This window comes from Hyaena hyaena, unplaced genomic scaffold (genome assembly GCF_003009895.1).
Source record: "Hyaena hyaena isolate Hyena2069 unplaced genomic scaffold, ASM300989v1 scaffold_790, whole genome shotgun sequence".
NCBI lineage: Eukaryota > Metazoa > Chordata > Mammalia > Carnivora > Hyaenidae > Hyaena > Hyaena hyaena.
In genome coordinates this window covers 622123-637100 of record NW_024081412.1, presented here as the reverse complement: position 1 = coordinate 637100, position 14978 = coordinate 622123, and positions in this window count along the sequence as shown.

Sequence of the window (14978 nt, the reverse complement as noted above, 5' to 3'; positions counted from 1 at the left end):
AAATTTCCCCTTTTTTTCTGAAATAGAATAAAAGAATAGAGAAGAAAATTTAGCTATGAATCAATTGGGTTATAAAAATTTAATCCTTCAAACTGATGGTTACCAGAGGGGAGGTGGGTGAGAAGATGGGTTAAAAACGTGTTGGCGGGGGGGGACCTGGGTGGCTCAGTCTGTTGAGCGTCCGACTTCAGCTCAGGTCATGATTTCATGGTTCGTGGGTTCAAGCCCCATGTCGGGCTCTATGCTGACAGCTAGCTCAGAGCGTGAAGCCTGTTTCAGATTCTGTGTCTCCCTCTCTCTCTAATCTTCCCCTGTTCACGCTGTCTCTCTCTCTCTCTCTCTCTCAGAAATAAAACATTTAAAAAAAAAACGTGATGGGGATTAATGAGGGCACTTGTTGTGATGAGCACCAGGTGTTGTACAGAAGTGTTGAATCACTAAATTCTACACCTGAAACTAATATTACATCGTATGTTAACTAACTGGAATTTGATAAAAACTAATAAAAGCTCAAAAAATAAAATAAATAAAAATTTAATTCTTATCATAACCAAATTTAAGAATTGCCCAAGGTAGAACCAATCTTTCCTACTATCTAAACTAAGTGATATGTATTACCATAAAGGAAATACTATTTAAAATATACTGTTTTAAGTCCACAAACAGTAAGAAGAGGACATGTGTTTTCATGAATTTACCAAGGGAATGGAACTTTTGAAGCCAGCCAGCAGGCAATCTCTCACAAACCTACTGGCATTTCTCCATTGGAAATGTATTACCCAGTTATCTTTACTCTGCTCCATCAGTCCAAAACAATCTACCCCCAACTCATTGTAGATTCTAAAACTCTTAGTTTCACCTCTGTATGCTTCTGTTTTTACCTCTGGAAAAAGGAAATGAAAATTAAAATGACTTCTGGATATGCTCTAAAGAAAAACTAAAAACCCCTTTTAAAAAAAATTTAAAGTTATTTTAAGCCATGGTACCTGGGTGGCTCAGTCGGTTGTGTCTGACTTTGGCTCAGGTCATAATCTCACAGTTCATGAGATTGACCCCTTCATTAGATTCTGTGCTGACAGCTGGAGCCTGGAGCCTACTTCAGATTCTGTGTCTCCTTCTCTCTCTCCTCCTCGGCCATTCACACTCTGTCTCTCTCACACAAATAGGTAAACATTGAAAATAAAATAAAGTTATTTTAAGCCAACTAACTGCATTGTATCTAAATTTATGACTTACAAATGGAGCTTCTGCAAATGCTTTAGAAAGCTTTCTCTGAAGCAGTAAAGTTATTATTATAATTTGGTTGCAATTTAATGAACTCCCTTTATCCAACTCTAAAACATGAGCATTTTCCTTTGGCTAGCAAAATAGTCCAACAAGAAGAATTCTAGGAAACATTTAAAATCTTTCCTTCCCGATGATATAACACCTAATTTTGAAGAACTTTTTAAAATACTATTTTATTTTAGAATAATCCATAGAAATATTTACAATATTTAGAATATTATTATTTTAGAATAGTCCATATTTGGAGCAACATACTTGTAGTAGATAATGATGTTCTTCTTCTCCTGATGTCCAAAGGAGAGGTACAATTTATTCTGAAGTTGCCAATTTCCCTGAAGTGTGGATGTTTGCATACTCTGGAGAGAAGTAATGGGATGGTCTTCTGGGATATCAAGCACCATAAGGAAATATAATTTAAAATATACTGTTTTAAGTATTCTTTAAGTATTCTTATTAAACACCAGATGGCCAAGGAGAACAATGCGTTCTAATCCCTAAAGTCAAAATTTTTTATCATTTGAAGCATTATTTTATAGCCTCATAAATTTCAATAGTATTTCTGGAAGTACTCAAGACAGTTTTCAGCACATGTTGTCTTGCATGTACCCAAACAACAAGCCAACTAGTCACTGAGCCCTCTATCCATCCTGTTATGTTGACATTTTATTTAAAGATTTCTCCTTAGACTCTAAAATATCCCAAAGTTCTTAATGCATTACAGGGCCCGGGATGATTTGTCTCAGATTGCTTCCTCAACTGTATCTACTAGTCTTATTGGTGTTTTGTTTTGTTTTACAGTTCTCACATCTTACATTTTAATTTCTCTCTTATATTGAAGCATTTTAACTGTCTTTCCTTACAATAAGAAAGTTTTTCTCGGGGCGTCTGGGTGGCGTCAGTCAGTTGAACGTCTGGCTTTGGCTCAGGTCATGATCTCGCGGTTTGTGAGTTCGAGCTCCACATTGGGCTTTGTGCTGACAGTTCAGAGCCTAGACCCACTTCTGATTTTGTGTCTCCCTCTCTTTCTGCCCCTCCCCTGCTCATGCTCTGTCTCTCTCTCTCTCAAAAATAAATATTTAGGGAAAAAAAAGTTTTTCTCATAGTCCACCTATTCTTTTTACTTCATTCCTTTCATGCCTTTTCCACACTGTCAATATGAAGCAAATATGTCATTTATCATGACTTTTTTTTCTTTAGAGCATCTAAAAACAATTAGAAAATTATACTACTTGTCTTTAATGCCTGACTATTACCCTAGATTCCTAGATCTGAACTCTGTGATAATAACTCTTTTTTTCTTTTAAGAGACAGTGTGCAAGTGAGTGAGGGCGGGGGGGGGGGTGGGCAGAGAGAGAAGCAGGGCTCACCCAAAGCAGGGCTCAGTCTCACTCTGAGTGGGGCTTGTGCTCAAACGCACAAGCATTAAGATCATGAGTAGTGCCAAAGTCTGATACTTAAACAACTGAGCCACCCAAGAACCCCTGAACTTTGTGATGGTATCTTAACAATTGTGACACTCGAGAGAGAGAGTGCAAGTGGCAGAGGGGCAGAGAGAGATGGAGACAGAATCCAAAACAGACTCCAGGCTCTGAGCTCTCAACACAGAGTCCAACGTGAGGCTTGAACTCATGAACCATGAGATCATGACCTGAGCCAAAATAGGACACTCAACTGACTGAGCCACCCAGGCACTGCTATGCAATATATTCTTTTAAATGAGATAGTTATTTTAATCTATTTTCCATATTTATACAGTTTCCACCAAAATTTACTTCACATTTGAAATGTGTTTATGTAAGCATATAATACTTAATAATAATATGTGCCATATGTTATTAAAGACAGGTACCATATCTTACTAGTCTTTTAAAATTTTCTATAGTAATGAATGCACACTGAATTAAATTGAGTAGTAAATGAATAAAACTTATTTAGGCATTATTAAGCAGGGTTGCATTCCATGGTTATTGCTTGTGTATTTATCTTCTTCTAGCCTCTGCACCAAAAAAAACTGGAGATGTAGCAATGAACCTGCCCTAAGGCAGATCATCTGATAGCAGAAGAATCTAGAATAGATTGAATCTACTGTATAAAGTCAATACAATGTCATGTTATCATGTAAAAAAAAACAAAACTTTAATATAGGATTTAAAAAGACAAAAAAAAAACTATCTAAAACTCAATCTGAGTTTGAAAAAAAATAATCCAAAGATATGAGAAAAGAAAGTCAAGAAACTGTCCAAGAAAAATAAGCAGAATGGACAAAAATCTCAGAAATAAAGAAAGAAATAAAATTATATCGGTGTTCTGCAAGTAGCTTTGCAAGACTAAAGCATGGAGAGACCATGAGAAAAAGTGTATGTATAGTGATATGGGTAAATATATAAGACTACAGATAAATATGAGAGATTAAGGGAATACATTTATCTAAGCCACTCTCCATTATAATAATTATGATATTTAAAATTTTTAATCAAAGAGTTCAAGGAGAAGGGAGAAAAAATTATAGATTTACTATAAAATATGGTAGGCTTTATTGACACATGACAAGCTAATTCTAAAAGTTATATGCAAATCCAGTAGGATGTAAAAAATCAGGAAACTTTTGAAAAGACACAAAAATGACAAATTCATTCTACCATATTACTGAAGCCTCTTAAAATCATAATTAAGAGTGTTCAGTATCAGGGCACAGATAAGTAAATAGGTCAATAGAGGAAAGAAAAAACCCAGATACTAGAACATTCATCCATGATATATTACCAGAGGACAAATGGAGATCAATGAGGAAATTTTTTTTCTTTTAAATGAATACTTCTAGGCCCATTGGACACATGAATAAAAAGAAAATTGCTGATGGGGCACCTGGGTGGCTCAGTCGGATAAGCATCTGGCTCAGGCCATGACCTCATGGTTTGTGAGTTTAAGCCCTACATCAGGTTCTATGCTGACAGCTTGAAGTCTTAGGCCTGCTTCAGATTCTGTGTTTCCCTCTTTGTCTCTCCCCTGCTCTTTCTCTCCCCCTCTCAAAAATAAATAAACATTAAATATTTTATAGATAAAAACATAAATAAAATAAAATTGCTGAAAAGTCTGATTGGAATGATAAAAATCTTGAAATGGTTAGAGAAAATGGTTGCACAACATTATGAGTGTCTAGTTCCACTAAACTGTATACTTATAAATGTACATTTTTAAATTTATGTTTATTTTATCTCAAAAATTTGTTTTTATTTTTTTAAATAGTTTATTGTCAAGTTGGGTTCCATATAACACCCAGTGCTCATCCCAACAAGTGCCTAACTCCATGCCCATCACTCCCCTTCCCCTCCCCCCTCCCCCATCAGCTCTCAGTTTGTTCTCAGCATTCCAGAGTCTCTCATGGTTTGCCTCCCTCCCTCCCCCCCAACTATTTTTCACCTTCTTCTCTCCCATGGTCCTCCATTAATATCCTCCTAACTCTCCTATACATTCAAACCTATGGTATGTGTCTTTCTCTGCCTGACTTATTTCACTCAGCATAACACCCTCAAGTTCCATCCATGTCGCTACAAATGGCCAGATTTCATCCTTTCTCATTGCCATGTAGTATTCCATTGTATAGATAAACCACATCTTCGTGATCCATTCGTCCGTTGATGGACACTTAGGCTTTTTCCATGTTTTGGCTATTGTGGAGAGTGCTGCTATGAACATTGGGGTCCAGGTGCCCCTGTGCATCAGCACTCCTGTATCCCTTGGGTAAATTCCTACCAGTGCTATTGCTGGGTCATAGGGGAGCTCTATTGTTAATTTCTTTGAGGAACCTCCACACTGTTTTCCAGAGGGGCTGTACCAGTTTACATTCCCACCAACAGTGTAGGAGGGTGCCCGTTTCTCCACATCCTCGCCAGCATCTAGAGTTCTCTGATTTGCTCATTTTAGCCACTCTGACTGGCGTGAGGTGGTATCTCAGTGTGGTTTTGATTTGTATTTCTCTGATGAGGATGGATGCTGTCCATCGTTTCATGTGTCTGTTGGCCATCTGGATGTCCTCTTTGGAGAAGTGTCTCTTCATATCTTCTGTCCATTTCTTCTGGATTATTTGTTTTTCAGGTGTGGAGTTTGGGGGGTTCCTTATAGATTTTGGATATTAGCCCTTTATCTGATATGTCATTTGCAACTATCTTTTCCCATTCCGTTGATTGCCTATTAGTTTTATGGATTGTTTCCTTTGCCGTGCAGAAGCTTTTAATCTTGATGAGGTCCCAATAGTTCATTTTTGCTCCCGATTCCCTTGCTTTTGGGGATGTGTCAAGTAAGAAATTGCTGCAGTTGTATCTCAAAAATTTTGTGATGTACATTTTACCATAGTAAAAAAAAATTTCACAGCCATCTCAATAGTATACATAATATTCCCACGTGAATATCTGAAAGAAAATATAATAAGTACAATAGCAAAGAATATTAGAATTTATCATTATATTTTATTTCTTCTTAAATAAGATTTTTAAAAAAGTACTAAACTAATGAAGAACAATTAATAAAATTTGCTCATTTAAAAAAGTTAAAGAGCCACCTGGGTGGCTCAGTCGGTTAAGCGTCCGACTTCGGCTCAGGTCATGATCTCACAGTCGGTGAGTTCGAGCCCCGCATGGGGTTTTGTGCTGACAGCTCAGAGCCTGGAACCTGCTTCAGATTCTGTGTCTCCCTCTCTCTCTACTCCTTCCTCTCTCTCTCTCTCAAAAAGGAATAAATGTTAAAAAAAAAAGTTAAAGAAAAGCCATCTGACTTGAGAAGATATTGGTAACACAAGCAAATAATTTGTATCCAGCATACATCAACACATTCTAGAAATCAATAGAAACATAAAATTTATGGGAAATATGTTTCAAATAATTAAATATACACTTTATAAAATAAGTCAAAAAATAAATGTCTTCAAGAGAAATATAATTAAAAATGAGAACATGGTTTCATTGGATGCCTATCTATACGATTTACCAAATTTAAAAGACTGACAACATGAAGGGCAGGCAACAATTTAGAGCATCCAACAAAAACTCTGATGCAATGATGTTAGGACTTCATTATTTTCATTTAGGAATCATTTAGACATTTTCTAGTGTAGTTGAACATCGATATATGCTATTGCCCAGAAATTCTGTACCTAACATCCCTAGAGAAATGTGGTCACATATGTACAAGAACACACACTGACACATTCATAGCAGCATTGTTCAAAAGTATCAAGAACTAGAAAAGCTGGTTGTCTATCAAAAGTTGAAGGGATAGGAGCTCTGTTCAAGATGGCAATTAAGAAGACCCTGAACTCACTTCCTCCCACAGACACACCAAATCTATGACTACATCTGAAAAATTCCGTCTGATATAAATCTAAAAACTATCTAATGGTGCCTGCACATTGGGCAAAAGAAAGAAAACCCACATCAAAATTGATAGAAGAGGCTGAGACAAAGTCTTATCATAAACCTTATCTTTGGCCTTTCAACACAAAATTGGGTGAAACTCACAACATTTATGTTGTCCCTGATGAATGAAGGGTTTGAACCCCACATCAGGCACGCCAAATTTTAAGGCCTCCATCTGAAAGACAGACTTCCAAAACATCTATGTTTGGAATCCAACATAATATGAACTGAGAAAGAGTTCTTAATTTTTTAATATTTTTTATTTTTTAATGTTTTATTTTTTTCTGAGACAAACAGAGAGAGAGAGACAGCATGAGCAGGGGAGGGTCAGAGAAAGAGGGAGATACAGAATCTGAAACAGGCTCCAGGCTCTGAGCTGGCTGTCAGCACAGAGCCCGACACGGGGCTTGAACCCACTAACTGTGAGATCATGACCTGAGCCAAAATCAGACGCTCAACCTACTGAGCCACTCAGGTGCCCCGAGAAAGAGTTCTTAAAAGACTGTAGTAGACTCACCATGGCCAACCCCCCCCCCAAGGATATAGCACATAGGCAGTTGCCTGAAATGCATGTAGATTTCCTATGAAATGGGACTATTCAGAGCCTGGAGTTTGGCATAATAAACAAGCATCTAATTTAACACAAATGTAGGGGCAGCTGAAACAGTCTAAAAACTGCAGAGACCAGTAGACTACATGTTCACACTCTCATCCTGTCTTGCTCCAGGTCACATGTATTTCAAAGCTGTGGCCTGAGGGACAGGATTTTAATCAAACACATATCTAGGTCAAGAGTTAAAATGACGGAGGAGTATAGGGACCCTAATCTTGTTTCATCCCTCAGACATAGCTAGATAATTATCAAATCATTCTGAACACCCAAGAAAGCAATCAGAGTTCTGAGAGAACAAAAGCTGCAAGTCTACATGTAGAAAAGTAACCACATTTAGGAAGGTAGGAGATATAGAGAAGTGATTTGGGGGAGATTAACTGTGGGTATGGCTGTGGGGAGGGAGCCTGCTTATGGAGGCTACTGCCAAGTGTTACAAACAGTGGAGCACAAAACCTGAACTTTTAGAAGTCCATTTCCATGGGGACATTCCTGTGCTATTAGCACATTCTTATCAATAAGATTGCTTATGTTTGTGATTAATTGTTTTATGTATTTAGGTTCTCCTGAATTCGGTGAATAGACATTTATAATTGTTAGCTCTTCCTGATGGATAGACCCTGTAATTATTATATATAATACCCTTCTTTATCTCTTGTTACTGTCTTAATTTTAAAGTCCAGTTTGTCTGATATGAGTATGGCTATTCTAGCTTTCTTTTGACTTCCAGTAGCATGATATATATTTCTCCATCCCCTCACTTTCAATCTGAAGGTGTCTGCCGGGAGCCGCACCGGCTTCTCTGGATGGCAGTTACAGCAAGGAAATAGCAGTGTTTGCAGTTCCTCCCATGAGAAATGAAAACTGGTATCTCCTTCTACTACTACTGGCTCATGTTGGATATAAGCCTGCTGGTATTGACCAGGCCTCACAATATTCCATATCAGACCCACATTCTGAACACAGATACCCCATAAGGAAAAGCATATTTCTGCCTTTGCAGGAGAGATTTTAGATGAAAACTCTATGGATGATTGTCAAAAGGCTCTTCCTATGGGCCTTGCAGATCCAAGACTTAAGGGTTAAGAACACAAGAGTTACAATTGAGCCTGGCCCTGAGACAGAGCCTATTTCAGGGCAGAACATAAGTTACTACATATATCTTTGCTAATTGGTGAAGCATAGCAGTCCCTTCCTCAAGGCCTACTTTCTACAAACACCCTCCCTTACTCTGGCAGCTGGGATGAGGATAGATAAGAGTAGCTAAAACATAAACCCAGGTGCAAAGACTGACACATTTATGGCCCCCATGGTGCTTGCACATTCAGCATCAAGGAAAAGCCTTGCTCAAGCAGTTTAGGAATAAGCCTAATATACATTCTTCCTCTTGTGATTAAAAATTGTCTAGAGGTCTACCCATGCAAAATAAGATAAGTTTGTTAGTACCTTAATCTGGGAGACTGACGTCAAGAATATAGGGAGGTTCTGCAAGAATACTTTTGTAAAACTTGTTTCTGTACACCTGCTGATCAAAGCATCTTATCACAAATAATTAGCCCCTGTAAAAATTCTGTCTTCTGATGTCATATTGTTTTTTTGAACCTTAAAATAAAGATACCAAAACCGACAGGACAGAGATACCTGCCTGGTGATCAGAAAGAATCTCGGGGCTCTCTCATTCTCTTTCGCCGACACTGTCCATCTTTCAGGGACCCCTGGACCTGTCGGAGCCGGCGCGGCCTCCGGCAGTTGTCCTCAGATCAAAAATGAGTCTCTTGTAGACAGCAAATAGATGGATCTTGTTTTTTTATCCATTTTGCTACCCTATGTCTTTTGATTGGAGCATTTAGTCCATTTACATTCAGTGTTGTTATTGAAAAATATGGGTTTAGAGTCATTGTGTTCTCTGTAGGATTCATGCTTCTAGTGATGTCTCTGGTATTTTGTGTTCCTTGCAACATTTCCCTCAGAGAGTCCCACTCAGGATTTATTGTAGGGCTGATTTTGTGGTGATGAATTCCTTCATTTTTTGTTTGTTTGGTAAAACTTGTATCTCTCCTATTCTGAATGACAGGCTTGCTGGATAGAGGATTCTTGGCGGCATGTTTCCTGTTGATCACATTGAAGATTTCCTGCCATTCCTCTCTGGCCTGCCAAGTTTCAGTAGATAGGTCTGCTACTACCCAGATGTGTCTCCCTTTGTGTGTTAGGGCCCTTTAATCCCTAGTTATTTCAAAATTCTCTCTTTTTCCTTATATTTTGCAAGTTTCACTATTACATGTCGCTCTGAAGATCGATTCAAGTTACATCTGAGGGGGAGTTCTCTGTGCCTCCTGGATTTCAGTGTCTGTTTCCTTCCCCAATTGAGGAAGTTCTCAGCTATAATTGGTTCAAGCACCTCTTCAGCCCCTTTCTTTCTCTTCTTCTTCTTTTTGAATTCCTATGATATGGATATTGTCCTGTTTGATTGCATCACTGAGTTCTCGAATTCTCCTTCCGTGCTCCTGGATCAATTTAACTCTTTTACTCGGCTTCCTGTATCTTTTGAGCTCCATAATCTTTGTAACAATAACATCTCTGGTGTCTTCTATTCTTTTTTAAGCCAAGAGATTAATTTTATTACTATTGTGCTAAATTATTGTTCAGTTATGTTTCTTATATGTCTTTTGATAAATTCTTTTTTTCTTCATAGTTAATTGTCAATTGGTTTCCATATAACACCCAGTGCTCATCCCAACAAGTGCCCTCTTTGATGCCCATCACCTCCCTTCTCCACTACCCCACCCCCAACAGCCCTCAGTTAGTTTTCAGTATTCAAGAGTCTCTCACAGTTTGCCTCCCTCTCTCTCCTCAATTATTTTCTCCCCTTCTCCTCCCCCATGGTCCTCTGTTAAGCTTCTCCTGTTCCACTTATAAGTGAAAACATATGTTATCTGTCTTTCTTTGCCTGACTTTTTCTGCTCAGCATAACACCCTCAAGGTCCATCCATGTTGCTACACATGGCCAGATTTCATTCTTTCTCATTGTCATGTAGTATTCCATTGTATAGATAAACCACATCTTATTGATCCATTCGTCCGTTGATGGATATTTAGGCTCTTTCCATGTTTTGGCTATTGTTGAGAGTGCTGCTATGAACATTGGGGTCCATGTGCCTCTAAGCATCAGCACCCCTGTATCCCTTGGGTAAATTCCTAGCAGTGCTATTGCTGGGTCATAAGGGAGTTCTATTGTTAATTTTTTGAGGAACCTCCATACTGTTTTCCAGAGGGGCTGCACCAGTTTACATTCCCACCAACAGTGTAGGAAGGTGCCCGTTTCTCCACATCCTCGCCAGTACCTATATTCTCCTGATTTGTTGTTGACCAATTCTTTATCTGTCACTTCTTCCTGGAATTTATTTTGAGGAGAGTTCTTTCATTTTGTCATTTTGGCTAGCTTTCTTCTCTTTCAGTTTTTAAAGCTTTTTATGTGTTCTATTCCTGTGAGTACTGCAATATTAAAGGAGGCTCATAGTGTCCAGGACCTGTGTGTTCAGGAAGTGTTCTTTTAATGGCGTCCCTTGGTCTCTTTCATTGTGATTTGGGTTATTTTATTTCCCTACTCATAGTGATATTTGGGACTCTCCACCATGTGTGCTTTGGTTTGTTTCTTGAGATAACTCTGGAAAGGAAAACAGACAGATAAACAAAAAGGAACAAAAGCATGAAAACACATAAACAGATCAAACAAACAAGAAAATTGAAAGAAAAAAAACCAAAAACAACAAAAATAATAAAGACAAAGGACAGTCTAAAAGCATAAAATCAGAAATCCTAGCTATAAATAAAGAATAGAGTGGAGGTAGTGCTGATGGAAGAGCATATAAGAAGAGAGAAATTACAGAGGTGGGGAGAAAGAGAGATTGAACATTGGCCAGGCAGAGAGACTAAAAGGTTTAATTCAGAGAGAGAAAAAGGATAATACGGCAGGAGGTGAGGAGGAAGAAATACACGAGGATAATATTACCCTGAGAAACTATATAGTCTGATTATTTCAGAGGAGAGAAAGAAAGGTAACGAAGGAGGTAGAACATGTATCAAGAGAATGGGTTATATATGCCTGTTTAAGCAAATCTATAACCAGAATACTGAGTCCAGAGGAGGGGAGAAATAAGAATGAGATAAGGGAGAATATATCTGAATAGGAAGAATTGATATAGAGTCAATCACAGCAAAGCATCAGTGTTGAACTTGAGAGGATACTGTTTCCGTATCCAGACTCCAGTAACCAAGCAGCTATGCAGCCTAGATGGGCGTGGTTTGGTGTAGCCAGGTCTCGCCTCCACTGCGGGTTCCTAGGTCTGCTCCCTGAGGCCCCACCTTGGTGGTTTTGGGGAGAAAAATGTAGACTCCCAGTTCCTTCTCAAAAGAAGGTTTCTTTGGGTCCATTCTCACTGTGCCTTGGGCACAGCCAAGGTGGGCCATATTCTATGTCCCACACCCAGCCGCGTTTTGTGCTCTTACTCCCTGTGCATTAGTGATACTTCCCAAAATGTAATCCCATGAGCCAGGGCACTTCCTAGCAGGGATCTGAGCAGGAGGACTGAGCCGGGGACTTGTTACTTCTGATGCTGACTGAGTTCCTTGAGTACCATCTATCTCTGAGGGAATTTCTAGGACCAGGGCACCCAGCCCTAAGAGAGCTCCGCAGTTAGGGATGGGATCTCTCTCTCTCTCTCTGAAAGCCCTGCAGTTAGATGTGGTGTGATAGGATCCCTCTCCATCCTGAGCCGAGGTTTTTCTCTTCTCTAGGTACACTTCTACAATTCCCCAGCCTCTCTTTCTCTTCCCTTTGTCTCTCCGCAGAAGGATCTCCCTCCCTTCCGTGCCTCCGTGTACTGGACAATTTTTATCTTCCCCAGTTCTCAATCATGCACCCATTAGGCTGTCTTCTTAGTGGACTCTGTTTATTTTCCTCCCAAGCTTTTGTGGTTCAGAGTCCGTTGTCTTCAGACCTTCTTTGTTTGAGATATGCAGGGGGGAAGTAGGGAACTTCCTATTTCTCTGCCATCTTGCCCACTATCTTTACTCATTCTTCAAACACAAAACTGTATTGAGGTCAGATCACTTGGAACACCCAGGAAATCAATCTGCAGACTCAGAAGGGTATCCATAGTTGGAATGAGACAGCTTGATAGGTGTGAGGTGCATGGAAGTAAATTGGGGGAGAGAAAAAACCCTGGTGCCTCAGAAGGGAGGGAATCCTTTCCACGGAGAGACAAAAGGGAGAGAAATAGAGAAGGATTGAGGAAGTGCAGCCTCAAATTCTCACAAGAGGAAAACATCTCTGGACCATGGATAGGAGAATGAGAAGTATTGAGTGTACCCATTCTATTTTGCAAATGGTGTTTGGAGCTCAAACTCTGAGGTTTTGGAAGTAAGTACACAACATTCTCTGGAGAAGAACTGTGGTGTACACTCCTGGGGAGGAGGGAGCTGGTCCCACAGTGCATAGTGTGGTGTAGGAATCTCTGAGGCCCACTGGGAGAGAATATTCCCCTTCCTGGATATTTTGGGAAGAAGGTTTGTTGCCTCCCAGGGACAAAGACCCTGCAGGTGCCAGCCAAAGACCTTTCATCAATACATAAACTGATGCTTTTAGTGGTGTTACACATTAGATTCCATGCACTGTTCAGGCCTTAGACTATTTCTCAGGGGCAGAGGACTTCACACAGCATGGAGAGGCTCTACTATGGAGGAGGGGAGTGGATCTTTGCAATGCTCGGGACTTTTAAGACTTTGGATTTTGTAACCCAGCTGTGCCCAAAGATAAAACACAGTAGAGTTGTGGCACAGGGGAAGCTAACAGACATCTGTATTCTGTGAGGACTAACCAACAGGGTTTGCAAGATTCCCAGTCTGGAGACAAGAGATTGGGGTGGGACCATTTTCCCACCAACACCAACACAGTGGGACTTCAGAGAGCAACACAGAGGCCCAGAGTGGAAGTGGGACCCACTAACATAAAAGCCCTACCCCCCACCCCATGCCAGGCAACTGCTTATTTACTAGGGCAAAACTGAATCTGAGTCAGGGCAATGGACCTTTCCCCAAAAGACAAGCACGGCCAACACTCCCCATGTACCAAGTGGACTGAGGATCCAGGGCTTCAAAAAGACACCTAAAGTTCTTTTTTCATTGTTTCTTCTTTTTTTTTCTTTTGTAGTCAGGCTCATAGTTTCCTAATTTTTAAAAGGCATTTTCTATTATTTTGGGGGGATCAGAATGTTTATTTATTTTCTTTTTTTTCTTTTTTCTTTTCTCTTTTTGTTTCATTCTTTTTTTAAATTAAAATTATATATATATATATATATATATATATATATATATATATTTCATTTAAATCCGAGTTAGTTAACATATGGTGTAATAATTATTTTAGGTGTAGAACTTGGTGATTCATCACTTACATATAACACTCAGTGCTCATCTCAACAAGTGCCCTCCTTAATGCCTATCACCCATCTAGCCTATCCTCCCACCAAATATGTTTCCAGCAACCCTCAGTTTGTTCTCTGTATTTAAGTCTTTTATAATTTGCCTCCCTCTCTCTTTTTATCGTATTTTTTCTTTCCTTCCCCTGTGTTCATCTGTTTTGTTTCTTAAAATCCATATATGAGTGAAGTCATATATCTGTCTTTCTCTGACTGACTTATTTCACTTAGCATAATACATTTTTAGTTCCATATGCATTGTTGCAAATGGCAAGATTTCATTCTTTTTCATCACCGAGTATATATACCACATCATCTTTATCCATTCATCAGTCAATGGACATTTTGGCTCTTTCCATAATTTTTTCTATTGTGGATAGAGCTGCTATAAACATTGGGGTACATGTGCCCCTTTTAATCAGAATTTTTGTATCCTTTGGATAAATACCTGATAGTGCAATTGCTGGGTTGTAGGGTAGTTCTATTTATAATTTTTAGAGGAACCTCTACACTGTTTTCCATAGTGGCTACATCAGTTTGCATTCCTACCAGCAAATCAAAACTGTTCCCCTTTTTCCATATCCTTCCCCACATCTGTTGGTTCCAGAATTGTTAATTCTAGCCATTCTGACAGGTGTGAGATGGCATTTTACTGTGGTTTTGATTTGTATGTCCCTGATGTTGAATGATGTTGAGCATTTTTTCATGTGTCTGTTAGTCATCTGGATGTCTTCTTTGGAAAAGTGTCTGTTCATGTCTTTTGCCCATTTCTTCACTGAATTATTTGTTTTTTGGGTGTTGAGTTTGATAAGTCCTTTATAGATTTTGGATACTAACCCTTTATCTGATATCTCAGTTGCAAATATTTTCTCCCATTCCATCAGTTGCTTTTGTAGATTGGTTCCTTCACTGTGCAGAATTGTATTTTGATTAGGTCCCAATAGTTCATTTTTGTTTTGTTTTCCTTGCCTCCAGAGACATCTATAGTATGAAGTTGCTGCAGCTGAGGTCAAAGAGATATTACCTATTTTTCTCCTTTATGATTTTGATGGTTTCCCGTCTCACTTTTAAGTCTTTCAATCATTTTTAGTTTATTTGTGTATGATGTAAAATAGTGGTCCATTTTCATTCTTCTGCATGTTGCTGTCCAGTTTCCCCAACTTCATTTGTTGAAGAGACTATCGTTTTTCCATT